This window comes from Oxyura jamaicensis, chromosome 18 (assembly GCF_011077185.1).
Source record: "Oxyura jamaicensis isolate SHBP4307 breed ruddy duck chromosome 18, BPBGC_Ojam_1.0, whole genome shotgun sequence".
NCBI lineage: Eukaryota > Metazoa > Chordata > Aves > Anseriformes > Anatidae > Oxyura > Oxyura jamaicensis.
In genome coordinates this window covers 10,004,682-10,019,263 of record NC_048910.1, presented here as the reverse complement: position 1 = coordinate 10,019,263, position 14,582 = coordinate 10,004,682, and the positions used below count along the sequence as shown (strand labels likewise).

The 14,582-nt window shown below is 49.0% G+C and overlaps 1 long non-coding RNA gene across 1 annotated transcript in view; it reads left to right on the top strand.

The window, feature by feature from the left end:
- Positions 1–7,187: 7,187 nt before the first annotated feature.
- The window catches only part of LOC118175823, a 73,480-nt gene continuing 66,085 nt past the window's right edge, over positions 7,188–14,582 (top strand). Inside the window, exon 1 of the long non-coding RNA XR_004755149.1 lies at positions 7,188–7,275. This is a non-coding gene — a long non-coding RNA (uncharacterized LOC118175823). The remainder of the gene's footprint in view (positions 7,276–14,582) is intronic.

Sequence of the window (14,582 nt, the reverse complement as noted above, 5' to 3'; positions counted from 1 at the left end):
TGGCTCCAAAATGTTGCAGGAATAGCAGGGGCTTTGATCTCCCCCCGCCTCCTCTTCTGTGTTCTGCTTAAGATTTACCAAACATTGCATCTCTTCGCATAAAAACTCACCTTTGTGTTGCTGTGTATAATCATTGAATAGTGATAATAACAATAAAACTCCTAGGAAATCTCCCTGTGGCAACAAGTAATTGACCCAGGAATTTTCACTACAAGGAATTATTATTATTATTTTTTTTAATAACCACACAGCACTAGAGATCTACTTGTTCATTGGGGGATACACCACTATTGTTCTCATCAGTCCTGATGCTTTGCCTTCACCCTTTGAGTTTTCTCAAAGGATTGAGATTATTTGGTTTCTTTGAAGAACAAAGGATGAAGGATTTTTTTTAGATGACTGGCTATTTTGATCTGCAAGGTCTGCGCACAGTGTGAGGGAACAAACATCACTAAATCATTAAGGGAAAAAGGAAGGGTATGCATAATGGAAAGGAGAAACACAAAAGCCACCAAGCCCAGTGGTTAGAGGCAGGCGCTGACAGCGGCGCCTGGGTGTTGTTTGCTGACCCAATGCAAGGTTTGCTGCCACGCTTCTCTGGCCTCAGTTTCTCCAAATGTAAGCTGGCAGGATTAAACTGTGACTTTGTCAGGTTTGGTTACGTGGGTATAACTCATTTCTCTTAAGGTCCGAAGGTTTGGAAATAACAGACACTAAGTAGGATGTCTTGCTTAACCAGTGCTCTGCTGCAAGATGCAAACCCTCACAAATGTGTCTGAAAACGCCAGCAGGCTGGTGCTGGGCTGGGGCCAGCCTCGAGCACCTGACCTGTGCTGAAGAGGATGCCACCAGGGCTGCCCCGCTGCTGCAGCTGGTACCAGCCTCAGGTACCCATCTTCCTTCAGAGGCATTTGCTCGTTGCACGTTCCTCTGTTTCTTCTGAAAGCTTTTGTCCCCTCCTTGCTGATAGGGACTTAGGTTTTTGCAGCACGAGGGGCTGAGCAGCTCTGCAGAAAACCAAGGTCCCTCCCTGAGCCTGGATGTCATAGGATAGCCCAAATGTACTTCCCATTCCCAACGCGCCTCTTCCTTTGTGGGAGATAAGAAAATATCACATATGCTGGGGAAGTAGGATTAGCTTGTAATTAAGCAAAAATCCTTCTATTTAGTGTAACAATTTAGTTAATTAAAGAGCGAATATTACCTGCTAATTATAGGGCTCACAATCTACATAGAGCAATGTTTAATTTGTATATGAGTCTCTATTTTTATCCTATTTGGAACCAAAAATCAGATGTTAATATAGTCGTTCGCTCAGATGCATAAGCAAGAGACTTCTTTCAGGCTCCCAGCTAAACAAACAGCATCCTGCTGGGCCCAGCCCGTCACCGCTCCTGGTGGCCGGGACTCGGCAGAGGATGCTGCAGCTGGCGTAAAAATACAGCGTCTGAGCCCAGCTCTCGGTGGTGGTCACATACGGGGGTCTGTGGGACCATCCTGCTCGGGCTGAGCAGCCTCTGCACCAGGGTGCCATGGAGGTGGACATGGACCCTGGAGGGCTGCAGGGCCCTGGATTTCGGAGAAGTTTTCATCTGGATCTGAGCTCTGCAGCGCGATCCTTAGCCAGGGCCTGGAGCTCGTCCTGGCTTTCTGAAAAGCTGTTATCCTGGTGTGGTTTGCAAAAAGTGTACATGTCTAGGAGTGAGCCTGGACTGTGTTGTGGGTGAACTTTGCCATTTCTCAGTGGGCCTTGGGAAATGGTTCGCTTAATCTGCGGAGGGCAGGAGACCTTACTTTCCTCAAATGCTGCTCCCCCTGTTACCCAGCGGTTTTGCATTTAGCTCAGCATTCTGCAAACACTTAAGCACATGTTTTGCCTCACACTTAATGGGAGCGTTCACTTACGTACAGTTAAACATGTGTACCGCTTTGCACAGGATCCAAGAGTCTGCCACAAATATTTTGGGTTCAACTTCCATTTTGTGCCCCTTGAGTTAGAGCTGGTCTTGTTTCAGAAACAAGCCAGTGCCCTAATTAGTCGCTTTGATGCGCTAATCCCCTTCCTGCCCTTTGGACATACTGACATGAGCATGTCTCTAACCTCCACTGTTTTTTTTGGGGTGAATTCAGGATTTTTTTGGCGACTTCAGGCTCCATATGTCTCCCTGAGACGAATGAGTGCTCCTGACATGTGAGGCGGTGGCCGTGGGGTTAGCCAGAGCAGCTTCTGAAAACACAGGGGAAGGAGAAAATGTCTCCGTTTCCCGAGTGCCACCTGCGAGTGGTTTCCTGGCTTTAGCAGCAGCCAGAGCAGTGCTGATGGCTGCACCTCGGCGTGTGAGGGACTGCCCGGGGCAGCATGCACGGAGCTCATCAGCAGAAGGGAGGTGATGCCAGGTGAGACGTGAGACCTGACTTGGCAGGAAGATGCAGTATTTCCTGAATTCCAGCAGGAGTGTTTAGCTCGCATCATGGTGCGGTGACAGCGGTGGCACTGGGGGTCACAGCGTGCTCTCCATGCCTCTGCTTCCTGCTCTAGCAAGCGAGTGCTAAAATCTACCTTGCAGAGAAGTGAGGCTTCCTCAATTAATAAATGTGCTCGCAGGCTTGCCAGATGAAAGAGATGCAAAATACCGTGATAGTTTCTTTTATGATTGTTAATAATAGTATAAGTTACCTGAAAGGCACAGTGCGTGTCCCCGGTGAGTTCTGATCTCCTGTCATGCCTGGCTACGCGGGGTGGATGAGGCTCTGCATCTTTGGGGAGTTGTTAGATGAGAAAACAGGCAGCAGATATTTCTCCACCCCCTGCTTCGCTCTATTCCCAGCACTGCATCACTCCCAAGGATCAATATCTGAACTGAGAAATTATATTTTTAGGCTGCATCTTGTAATCACACATCAAGTAGAGTCCACTGTTTTCCCCTCGGCACGCGGCGGCAGGCCCTGACGGAGAGATGTTTCTTTTGAACAGATTAAGAGCATCCACCATGCAAAATGTGCAGGCTGTAGGAGGGGGACAGTCCTTCTGCAGAGCGTGTCTGACTACTTTGTGAGGATTGCTCCTTCCGAATTTGCATTACAGAAAAACAATCTTTTATTTATTTAAGTTGGAAATCCCTTTGCATCTGAACTTCAAGTGTGCAGCAAACACACTTTGATCATTTTAATGCAGAAGTCACTGATTTACAATAAATATTGTGTTTTCTTTTCATACTTCTTTTTGTTCTTTGAGGAGATTAGAGCAAAGGAAGGAAAATAATTCTGACCTCATTAGAATTGCCTGGCAAAAGTAGTGTGTGGAATGAAGAAGATGCTGGGCTTCAGATTGTCTCAGGCTGGTGACAGAAGTTACGGCATCTCTCTGTTGGTCCTTGACTCCTGCTGCAATTTACCTGGACTGCGAGGAGAAGTGGCTCCATCTGCAGTGCCCACGGAGGTGATCTTGGGAGGTTGCTCTTTTCTGTACAGCATCAGGAAGAACCAAAACACCTCGAGCTCTGACTTAGAGCTGTGAGAGGGGAGCGGGGTGGCACTGTGGGCCTTGCTGCTTTCCTTTTCCCTGGAGTTATCACACGTAACAAAAATGCAAGCAATTAATTCTACACCAGGGTCTGAACTTGTGATGCCAAGCCGATATGGGGATCGGGATTTAGCCCAAGTGGAACAGAAAGGTCAGAAAAAGCAGCAGGATCGCTGACCTTAGGCACAGAGCTGTCCGCAGGTTATTTCTAGCGAACAGCCTTGGTGGCAAATGTGCGAGATCTGTGAGAAGAGTTTGGGATCAGGTCTGGTGTCCCAAGCAATTGGACAGAGTTGCCCCCTCCAAAAGGGAGATGGGCTCACTTCTTACAGGGACGGCTGAGGATAAAGGAACCTGAGAGGTGTCTTTGGGTTCTCCTAAATGCAGGCTTTCCCGCAGTGCTGCTGAGCACAGGATCCAGCCCATCGTCTTTGCTTTCAGTCCCTGATTTATTATTATAGGGGACTGCAATCAGGGTAGCTTAGCCTAAGCGCGGTCCACCCTCAATTACGTGCTACCGTGCTACTTCAGATACCGAGAGGCCAGAGACATCCCTTTATCCTGAGCATCTTGGGCAAACAACGGGGGGGTTAGTGGCAGCGTAAACAATGTGAATTGCCCTTTTGGAAAGCCCGGATCACTCATTAGGGTCGATTCTGGGCTGGATGGAGCCAGGGCCACACTCAAAGGTGGTGTGGGTTTGGTTTTTGCTTTGCTTTTTTTTTTTTCACTTCGTTTCCTCTGGGAAAATGCCCGTTAGGGAGCACATGAGCAAACAGCCGGGAGTCACTGTGCCATCTTGTGCGGGAAGGTTTTCCTCGTGTCGGAAATACCAAACTGGTGGGCACTGCCCTGTCCTGGAGGGGATTAAAGCCCAGAGTTCTCTTGTGGGGATCCTTCCTGGGCAATTTCTCCCCAGACACATCCCCTCCTTCAACCTCAGCAGGGACAGGCCACGAGGGGCACCCTGGGGACACGCTCCCAGCCCTCTCCCATTGCTCTCCGTCTCTGTGGGAGATGCACATTGCACGGGACCATGCACGGATGTGTCCCACCTGCAGCACATCTCACCCAGCCCCCTGGATGCGATCCTGGGGCATGTGGGCAGCGCAGGACACCCCAGTTCTCCCTGGTCACCCCAGGGAGTGGGTGCTGGGGCATTGGAGAGGCAGGGGGAAAATGGGCCCCCAGCAGCTCTGGTGGAGAAGCATCTTCCCCTGGATGCTGCTTTGCCCCACGTACTATGGGAGTGCCTCTGGTCTTTCTCCCCTGCTGGGGGTTTCACACAGAGTGAGATCTCCCCGCAGCTTCCTCTCCTGTTTGGCACCTTGCTCTGTCTGCAGCCGGGGAAGGTGCTGCCTTTCACGTCGTCCTGAGCTAGGGGTGGAAATCACAGCATCCTGGGGAGCATCACGAGACAGCGCAACCCAGGCAACTCCAGCAGGGATGTCGGAGGGGCTGGAGGGAGGATGGGGCTCTGCTCTGCCCAGAAGACAGCCGGAGCACTGCAGCCCCCACCATCGCCCTCCCATCTCCCAGCTCTGTCTGAGATCTCCCCAAAGGCCCCGCTTCCCTTTTGTCCCCAGCACCATGGGGCTTTGGGTGCTGGTGCTGCTGCCTCCCCTCAGCACTGCCCTTCCACCCCACGCCTGGAAAGGCTTAAAGACAAGTGCTGGTTTTCACTGAAGCCTCATTTCCTGTCAATGGAGGGGGGTTTCAGCACACAGTTCCCTCCATACCCAATTTGCAGTGAGTAAGTTTTGCTGGGAAAGCTCTGCGGACCCTGGCAGTGTTACGGCAGGTCTGGGTTCATCCGTTCCTGTCAGCGTGGCTGTTTCCATGGACAGCACCGGCACGTCCTGGGAACACTCAGCCCAAGCCCAGACAACATTTTCCAGTTATTATCCAGCAACTGCCTGAGTTTGGGTTTCCCACTGACAATAAAACAGTGGGGAGAAGAAAGCGATTAACAGCTTACGACTCTATCTGGCTCCTTCTGAGTAAAGCTCCTGGCTTTGTTCTGAGGCTCGGAAGATGAACTGTACGGTACGTTGTTTGCAAGTGCGTCCTCTGTTTTGGAAAATCTCCATATATTTTGTTTCCATGTTATCTGCATGGTTGTAATTAGAAAATGATGTGCCTGCTACATGACCTCCTCGTAAAGAACATATTTAAAGTGAGACAATAACATTCAATTCCCTTTCTAAACCATCAAAAAGAAAATGGTTTTCAAGGCATTTCTTCCTCCTTCCCCATTCCCTCCCTTCGGCCACTTGGGTGGTCTCATTTGACAAATTTTACAATAGAGGGCTTTTTTTTTTTTTTTTTTTCCCCCCTCCATGGACAAACACGTAAGTGCAGGAGGAAATCTGGAACTGGGAACCAAACAACCCCCCCCTCCCCAAGAAAAACGCGAAGGGACCGAATATCAGCAGTGCTCCTGGCAGAGGCAGCGCCATGACTGCCGCTTCACTGGGCCCTTCTGAATCACTTCGCCATCCTAAAGAGGCCTCAGCCTAAATGAGGATTTGCACTCCTGACACTGAGCATCACCACGGGAGGTGTCGGCAGCCTCCAGCTGCCCTCTGCCTGCCCAGCTCGGCTGAGATGCTGCCAGGCCACTCGTGGTGCGTGCCGAGGGCCATGCACATACACCCAGGCTGGAGAGCCGCTGAATGCACGTGTGCAAGCAGGAGGGAATTTGACTCTTGTAATGATTTCTTTGTTAATCAGCTCTTGTGTTTTTGCAGGGAGCAGACAGAGCAGGTCTTACGAGAGCAGCTTTGGGCCTTGGGAGCTCTCCCCGTTGCGGTGCCAGGAGGGTGCAGGTGCAGAGCAGGGAGCAGGGGTAGTGCCAACGACAGCTCTGTGCCGGTGATGTGCTCCTGCAGAGCGTGCACCTGCAGTGAGAGGGGCGGCTGCGAGCTGGGCTTGTAGACAGGTGAGCAGCAGCTTCACCTAAAAGCCCGTAAAACACTAATTAAAAAAAAAAAAAAAGCTATAAAGTGTATTTAGCAGCTTCCCACTCAAATTCTGGAGAGGGGGAGCTGTGCTGGCACCACCCTGTGCGAGGCAGAGCTGTCACTGGTAACTCTCCCTAGAGCCCACGGGTCAGGTTTTCATCCAAGTTTCCAAACTGACTTCTCTGTGCTTTCTCCCCTTGGCTTTTCCCCTCAAAATATCCCTGCTGTGGCCGGCAGGAGCAGCTCTGTAAATGGTCACTTAGAGCAAGGTCTGGAGAAGAAACCTGTCCAGCTACGGGCACTGGAGCCCTGGGACCAACTCCCTTGCTGGGAACGTGTCTCAGGCCTGAAGTGCCCAGTCACTTACCTACATGGCATGAATTTCAAAAGCAATATGCTGCTTCTGTCAAGCCTCTTCTGTAGTTAGTCATACCTTAGTAGCTGGGGAAACAGATCAAATACCATTATAAAAACACGGGAGGAAAAAAAAAAAAAGAGGTGCCAGGTTCCTTTACGGCTTTATTTGTGTACTGTAATCTGTCTATCTGGGCTCACAGTTTTTGACACTGAAATGACAGCAGGGAAAAACGTGAATATTTAAAGGCAAGGCTAGCATCAGCATTTCCATTTAGGTTATTGCTTTGTGTTGTCTTTGGCCTCACTGCAATGAGGTTTGAGATCTCCTTCTGGTCCTGATGGACAAAAGCCTTCTTAGCAAAAGGATCAGGGCAGAAGGAATCGGCCCGTGGTGACTGCAAAGCTGTTGGAGTCCTATCGGAAGGTAGGCAAGTAAAGCAGCCCTGGATCTGATGGATTTTATATCTCATAAAACACAAATTGGACCATAATTTTCATGTCAGAGTCATGCTACTGCATCCAGCCACAAAAAAACATGACTTTTCTCACGGCTTACAGAGCAGCAGGACCAAGTCTGCCCACTTGGTGCTAAGGGGGCTCCGAGGCAGAGGCACTGCGCTGCCTCTCACTCCCACTTAACCTCCTGGAGAATTTGAATGCCAATGTTTTTATATCATGTAAGCATCCGAGCTCTTCTGTATCTATGGCAAATCTAAAAATAGTTCTCCTCCTCTCAGCCATTTTCAAGATTTTTTTCCTGCAAAAGGTGAGCTCCTTGTGATCCTCCTGGATAAAAAGCGTTATGCCAAGGCGTGCTGCTGGAGAACACACATCATCCATCACAGCCCTGCTCGCTTAGGGTGCTGTCACTTCTTACCGTCTGTGCAATCAGAACTGTGCAGAGTCATTACTTACGTACAGGACAGGCTTTGAGTGACAGATCAAATGATCAGATTTTAGCGTGATTTAGGAAAATTAGTTAATTTGGCTAGGGAAATCAAGGATCCCCATGGAGCTTGCAGGGTAAAACTTGCTTCAGATGGTTCACAAACAAAGGGCTGTGTTGCTAGGATTGCTAAGTTCAATGGATTTTGCTTTTGCAACCCACTGTTGCAGTTTTACTCTTTCCATTTCTGTCTGGGAGATATTTAGTTGCCTCTTGGTTTTATATTTTCCTTCTATTTTTTTTTTTAAATTTTGTTTTCAGCAATCCTAACAGCAGGATTGGCTTCTATGAAAAGAAAAAAATAAATCACATGGTAAATAACAAACAAGTGGATATTAGCAAAAGGTGTGGGTTGAGGGAGCCTGGCTGAACTGAGAGCATCTCTGCAGGCGGCTGGGCTGGGCACGTGCACCCATGGGCAGGTGGCAGGAGGAGACGTGGAGGGGCACGAAGCCACAAGAAGCGTGCAGGGGGGGGTTCCGTGCCACAGCGATGTCTCTGTCTCTCTCTCTCAGTTGCCCTTCAACATGGTTAAGCTGCTATATCGGGGTGTCTTGCCATATCTCCCCGTACCATGACGCTCCTTAGTGACTCTCTGTGTTTGTTCTTGGGCTAACGTTGCAAAACAGCTCAGGATTCCTTGATCTTGCCTTGTTTGGATTCTTTCATGAATTGCATCCATGTGTCCGAGGCACCGAGCCCTTTCACACGGTTGGGCAATGTTTGCGTTGGGAACAGCAGCTCTTTCCTACACGAGCGCGGGTCGTTGTTCCTCCCCGTCCCAGAAATGCCCACGCGAAGTGCAGGGCTTTGGATCCGGGCACGTGGCGGTGACTCTGGGACACAGGGCTGCAGGATAAGCTCTGCTCCTTGTGCTTGTCCTGGGAGCAGCTGTCTGTCCCTTTCAGGCAGGACATTGGCCATGCCTGCAAGCCGTTTAGAAACTGCAGGGAGTGCAGGGTTCAGTAGCCTGCCTATTAAGCGGGGTTTCTTGCCAACACACCTTACTCTGAGATCTGCACTTGTACTCAATTTTCACGTAGGAGTAAAAGCAGCAGATTTAACACCAAAATCCAAGCCAGTTTGGATGTGGGTGCCTACAGAGCAGCTCGTGTCCTTGTGGCAGTGATAGACCTGAGCCCAACAGCCTCCTTCGCACGAGACAGGAGGAATGATGGCTGGAGGTGCACGGGGAAGGCTCTCCATCCTCTCTGCCAAGTATACGCCTGCGATTCACTAACTAGATTTGCCCAACTGGAATTACCGCTGAAACCTCGTTCCAATAAAATTCTGATTTCATGACTATTCCCAGAGGTGGTATCTCAAGAGGTTGGAAATTGCTGCCGGCGTCAGCCCGGATATAATTGTCATTTATGTGTTTGCGCTCTTGTCTGCACGCAAGTGGATGAGACAGATGTACAGCATGGCATGAGACGGCTGGGTTTTCATACGGCTTTCTTAGAGATCGCTGCTTTTATTCTCGTTCAAGGTTTTCATCCTTTCTCCTGCTGTATTGTCTGATTTATCAGAGTGGCTTAACATGTGCTTCTTCTTCCTGTTCTCCTCCTCTCCCTTGCTGATATCTGTAAGCAAATCACCGCTGTTTCATGGGAAGTGAAAGAGGGAAAAAAAAAAGGCAAGGTTCTTGCTCGGCTTATGCAATGGAGATGATGACTGAATCCGCTATTAATGATTGCTCCCTGCATGCTCAGGCAGGGATTTGATTTCTGAGTAATTTCAGCGGTGGCGATGTACGTTAATGGCATAGTCTGCAGCTTCGCTTTTTCTAGAATCAGCCTAAAACCCGGTGGTGTTGTCACTGGGCTGCTGATGTAGCAGCAGGATTAGGCCCTTGGTTAGTTAGTAACAGCAGCTATCGGCATGGGTTTCCAAACGTGACTGACTGGTGTGGTTTGAGACCCTCATTTTCATGGAGGTCACTTAAAACTTACTGAAAATCAGGTCTTTGACACTCACATGACCACGAATGGAGGCATTTAATCAACTGTTGTTTGACAGTTAAAGCCATTAATTAAAGACTTAGCTGGTTTTTGAGAGTGCTGGGGCATGAAGGTGCCTGAATTTTGGGATCCAGTGGAGTCCAGGCTCTCCATGGATCTCCGGATGCTCCTGGGCAGAAGGCTGTGGCAGATGCAGGTACCTTTGTGTCCCGTTCACACCCGTTATTCCCTTTGCTGATCTGACCCTGCGGCCAGCTACGAGGGGGCCCTGGTCCCCTACAAGCTGTGGCATCCCGCTCTAGGGGACAAGCAGCAGGGACACCTTGAACCGTGCTGACGAGGTTGGGAGGTGTTGGTTCCTGCGGGCACGGCTCCAGAAGCTGCTGCAGTGGAGTCGACGCTTGGACGTGGGTGGCCGCAGGTCCCTGGGGCCGGCTGGTGTCTGCGTTTGTTGGCAGCCCCCCGGCTGGCCAGGCAGGGTGGGCATGCCCGGGAGAAGCGTGGGTTTTGTCTGTGTTCAGTGTTCCCCATGAAAAAACTTTGTGTGTTCCTAACAAGCGGATCCTGTTTCTCCTCCTGCGGGGAGGCACTATCAGAGCTAACCGGTGGTAATTGGAGAGGGGGAGGCAAGGGGAAAGGGCACAAAACCCAGGAAGAAAAGGGGGGGGGAGTGTGAGATCCCAGAGACTGAGCTTAATACCAGCTAACTTGGATGGAAGCGCTGCTCTCGCAGACCACAGGAACATGCCTTCCGCTGTGGGAGTGCAGAGCAGACGAGGCGATAAGGCTGGCGAAGTCGCTGCAGTTGGTGCAATGAACCCCGGGACGTTTCGCCGGACGGGCTGCCTCGCAGAAGTTTCCTTCTGTGGGAAAAATCAATAACTGGAACGGGTCGGTCTCTTTGCCACTGCAAACCTATACTTAAGTGTGATTAAAATGCTTTCGGCAAAGGAAATACCCTGCAGTTTAAGCCAAACATGGGGACATCCTTTCTCCCTCTGATTGATGTTATGGTGGTTTATGCGGTGTACGATGTTCTGAACCAGCCCCAAGTCAATTAGGCACCATTTCAAAGTATTTTCTCATGCAGCCCAAGGTTTTGCTCGTGCCAACAAAATCTGAAACTCGGGGAAATGATAGCAGAAATGAATTCTGTGAACGAGCACAGCCAGGCCGTGGGGTGAGCAGGCAGCGAGCACTGCAGGATTCCCTGCTTCAAGGATCAAGCTGCCTTTTTCAAGTTGTGAGATTTAATGGCCTTTTTTTTCCTTGAGATCAAGAGTAGTATTGGTTTAATATCTGATAACAAACTCTATCGGGAAAATATATCCTTCCTTTGTGGAGGGACATATAAAATGATCAGATCCTGACAGTTCTTTCCCACCCCTGGACCAGATGGGATTTCTGCCCCTGAGACCCCATCTAAAACACCTTTGCGCTCAGCCTTTGCCTATTTGAAGCTTTCAGACAATCGCAGTGTGGGAAAGGACAGTCCTTACAAATCTTCCGACCTTTCAGTCCTGAAATATCATTCCTTGTGATGGAAGAGAGTAATAACATGTGAGAGCACCATCACAAGCCAGCCAGCAAAGGAAATAACAGGGTGACCTTATAAAATCAGCGCTGAAAAAAACCCCAATTATAGGGTTAAATGCCACCGAAGTAATGATTCTCCTGGTTTATCTCACTGGCGATACGCTGTATTTTAAAGCCAGCTGTCGGGGACATGGGAAATGGTACTTAAACCATCAGCAGAAGGTTCCCTCGTACACCAGACATATTTCCATGTATTCCAAAACAGCCCCGGAGTCTGGGCAGGCAACGAGTGAGCTTAATTCCTTCCTTTGTAGTAGGAGATCTTTGAAACTCCTATTTGATCGTTTCCCTAGATTAGGATGGTTCTGCGCTGCTTTGGAGCAATGTGTTCCCCCTGCCCACCGACCTCCTCTCCCGGCGTGATAAGGCATCTGTAAACACTCTCTGAAACTCTTTACAGAGCCTCCTCTGCACAGCGCTTTGAAGCAGAGCTGCATGAAGACCTCTGTACCGGCTGAAAATATCTTGCAAACTGATAAAGAAGTGCAGGTACAGCTAAAATCCACTGTGTAATAAGGATTAGTGAGCCTAAGGAGGTTTGTTTGGCTTGAAGATGGAGTTGAAACGTCTGAGGCTTGGATTCAACCAGAATTAAACTGAACTTGGATTTCATCAGATGCCGCGCTGGCCCTCTTCTATCCCGCTCCTCCTCGCCCCACTCCACGCTCAGAGCAAATGCTCGGAGCTCATCATTTTAAAAGAAGCAGTTTAATTTTCCCACCGGTCCAGGTCCTTGTTAAATATGCTGTGCTTCAACCAGCCCGCATCTCCCTGCGCCTGCCTACCTGTGTGCTGGGCCGTATTGATCTCAGATATGTGGGCAATTGCTCCGCCGAACACAGCCTCAAAGAGCCCCATTTGATCCGGTGATGATACCATAGCATATATCCCGACTAATTGTATCCATGGAAATCAAGTGCACTTTAACTAATGAAAAAGGGAGAGAACGTGGTCAAAGCTTATTTGAAGAAATGACATGTTTTAAAACCTGACATGACTTAAAACAGAATCATATAAGTTCCTTTGCTAAAACACTTTCAGGATATATTAGGTATAACAATAGTTTTCTACATGAAAATGGCTTTGAAATCTTAAAAGAAAAGTATTCTAAAAGAAAAGAATTTTTGCGGTGCATTAAATTGGACGTGAATATGACAGATTTCAAAGACTGTCAAAATAACGAATTTACATCATAAATGCACAGGCTGCCTTTTTAAAGGCCTCTTCAACAACTCAGGAAGGCGTTTAATGGTGAGCAAGTTCAAAGTGTCATGGACTCCCACTGGTATGAAAAGGAGGCAATACCCACTATACTCTCTGTGTTTCAGATAATGTATCTGTCTCTTTTCAAGTTAATAAACTGCACTCCTGTCAAATTGCAGATAAATGAAAGCGACCAAGACATTGTTTTCCCCACATATTGCTAAGAAAGATATCTCCCAATATTTCTAAACGACCAGTATGCTAAAAAGAACTTGAAATGAATCCACCCTGCAGTTATTTTACAGCATCAAAGACAATGAAATTTCCACAGAGGCACTTTCTGAAGTTTTAAATGCTTTATTTCTGATAGCTGCTCATTAAGAAGCTTCGAAAGCTTTTTATTGTTTCAAAGGCAGTCATCTAAATTTTTAATCATTCACTAGTGCTATATGGTCATGATGTTACTCTCTAGCTTTAAAAACCCTTTATTTTCTAAACAGTAATGTCAACATAATGTTTCCCCAAATAATTGTTAGGTACGGCCTTACTCAAAGAGCAACGGTGAGGAGGAGAGAAAGAAGAAGAGAGGATTTTTCCAGCTCCCTTTTGCGAGGCAGAGAAATGAGACACTTCAGGAAATTAAAGTCCAGGACCGACGGTTTCCAGAGCTGGCCACCGATTTAAAGCGCTGCTCTTCTGGGATGGTTTCAGCCCAGTTTTCATTTTTATAGTAGGGGATGTTTGCGGTGGGTATTTTTCAAGCAAACAATGATGCTCTGGGGGCCGATCCTTGCTCTGTGACACACGGGTGTCCTTGGGGATTAAAAAAGATTTAGGGAAATTTCCTGTCGCTGCCCCTCGGAGCTGCTTCCCCCAAGCACCCTGGTGCTGGAGCAGCGGGGCCGGGTGCCCCTTGGCAGGGACAAGCAAGGGGCAGCACCCGTGCGTTCCCTGACCATGAGTGCACGTGGAGCCCCTGCAAAGGAGCAAATTGGGGCATCACACCCGTGCCTGGCGGGGTGATGCTGACCCTGCTCGTGCATCTGGTTTTGCTTTGCTCCTCGCTCCAGCACCCACCGAAGGCAGGGCTTCTCTCTTGCAGCCTGGGACTGCGGATTCTCACACGCTAGGCAGTTTATTTACTCTACAGGCTCATATTAAATTTCTCCCTCCCCAAACCGCAACCCAGCCACTCTCCTCTTCAGGGACAGTGAGTTTTCCATTCTCAGGATCTAAGCGTTGGACTGAGCCCACGTTCCTGCTCAAGCCTCTTCCCCTTCTTGTGCCTGTATTAAATACATTCAGCGTGCTGATGAGTGAGCAGCAATGGGAGGTGGGAGCAGATCCAGCCTGCCTCTGCCCGGCGACCGGCGAGGATGTGGATCCCTCTGCGTGCATATATTGGTCACGTTCACCTTCCAGTTTTCAGTCAGGATGAATGCAAAGGAAAGAAAATACCGAGCCACAGGAATGGTCCATGGGTAGCTCTGTGTTTGGACATCACCTGCAAGAGATCTCAAGGGAGGAGGAGAACATGCTAATATAATATAATTGCTAATATAATGCTTTGCCCTCCTCTAGTGGTACTTTTGATCTCAGACTCAGAGGAATTACCAGTGTTCGTCCATCACCATTCTGCCATCTCCTGCAGCCCTTGCACAGCTGAGGCACCGAAGGTCTGGGTGAGCTCAGGACACCCACTTCAACCTGCACCTCTTGCTTTGGTGGTGGAGATCTCATCCCAGTCTTCGATAGATAACTTTTTTATGAGGAATGTGCTGTTGTTGAATAGATCTCAAGTGCTGTATGTGAGCTTATAGCTGCCCCAGAGGTATGTTGACATCTTTATCTGTCCCTTCTCAGACTGGCCTCGGGTGCTGTCAGGCACACCGAACGCAGCATTCTGCCTTTTCCTCGTGACTTTGCCAAGGCTCCCTTCCCCTTTCTGCCTTGGACACAGGCTCCCTGTCAACTGACCTCATCACTAGAAAAGCTATTTGCCCGAGTTTTGAAATGCAAATGGTTTCAAAGAC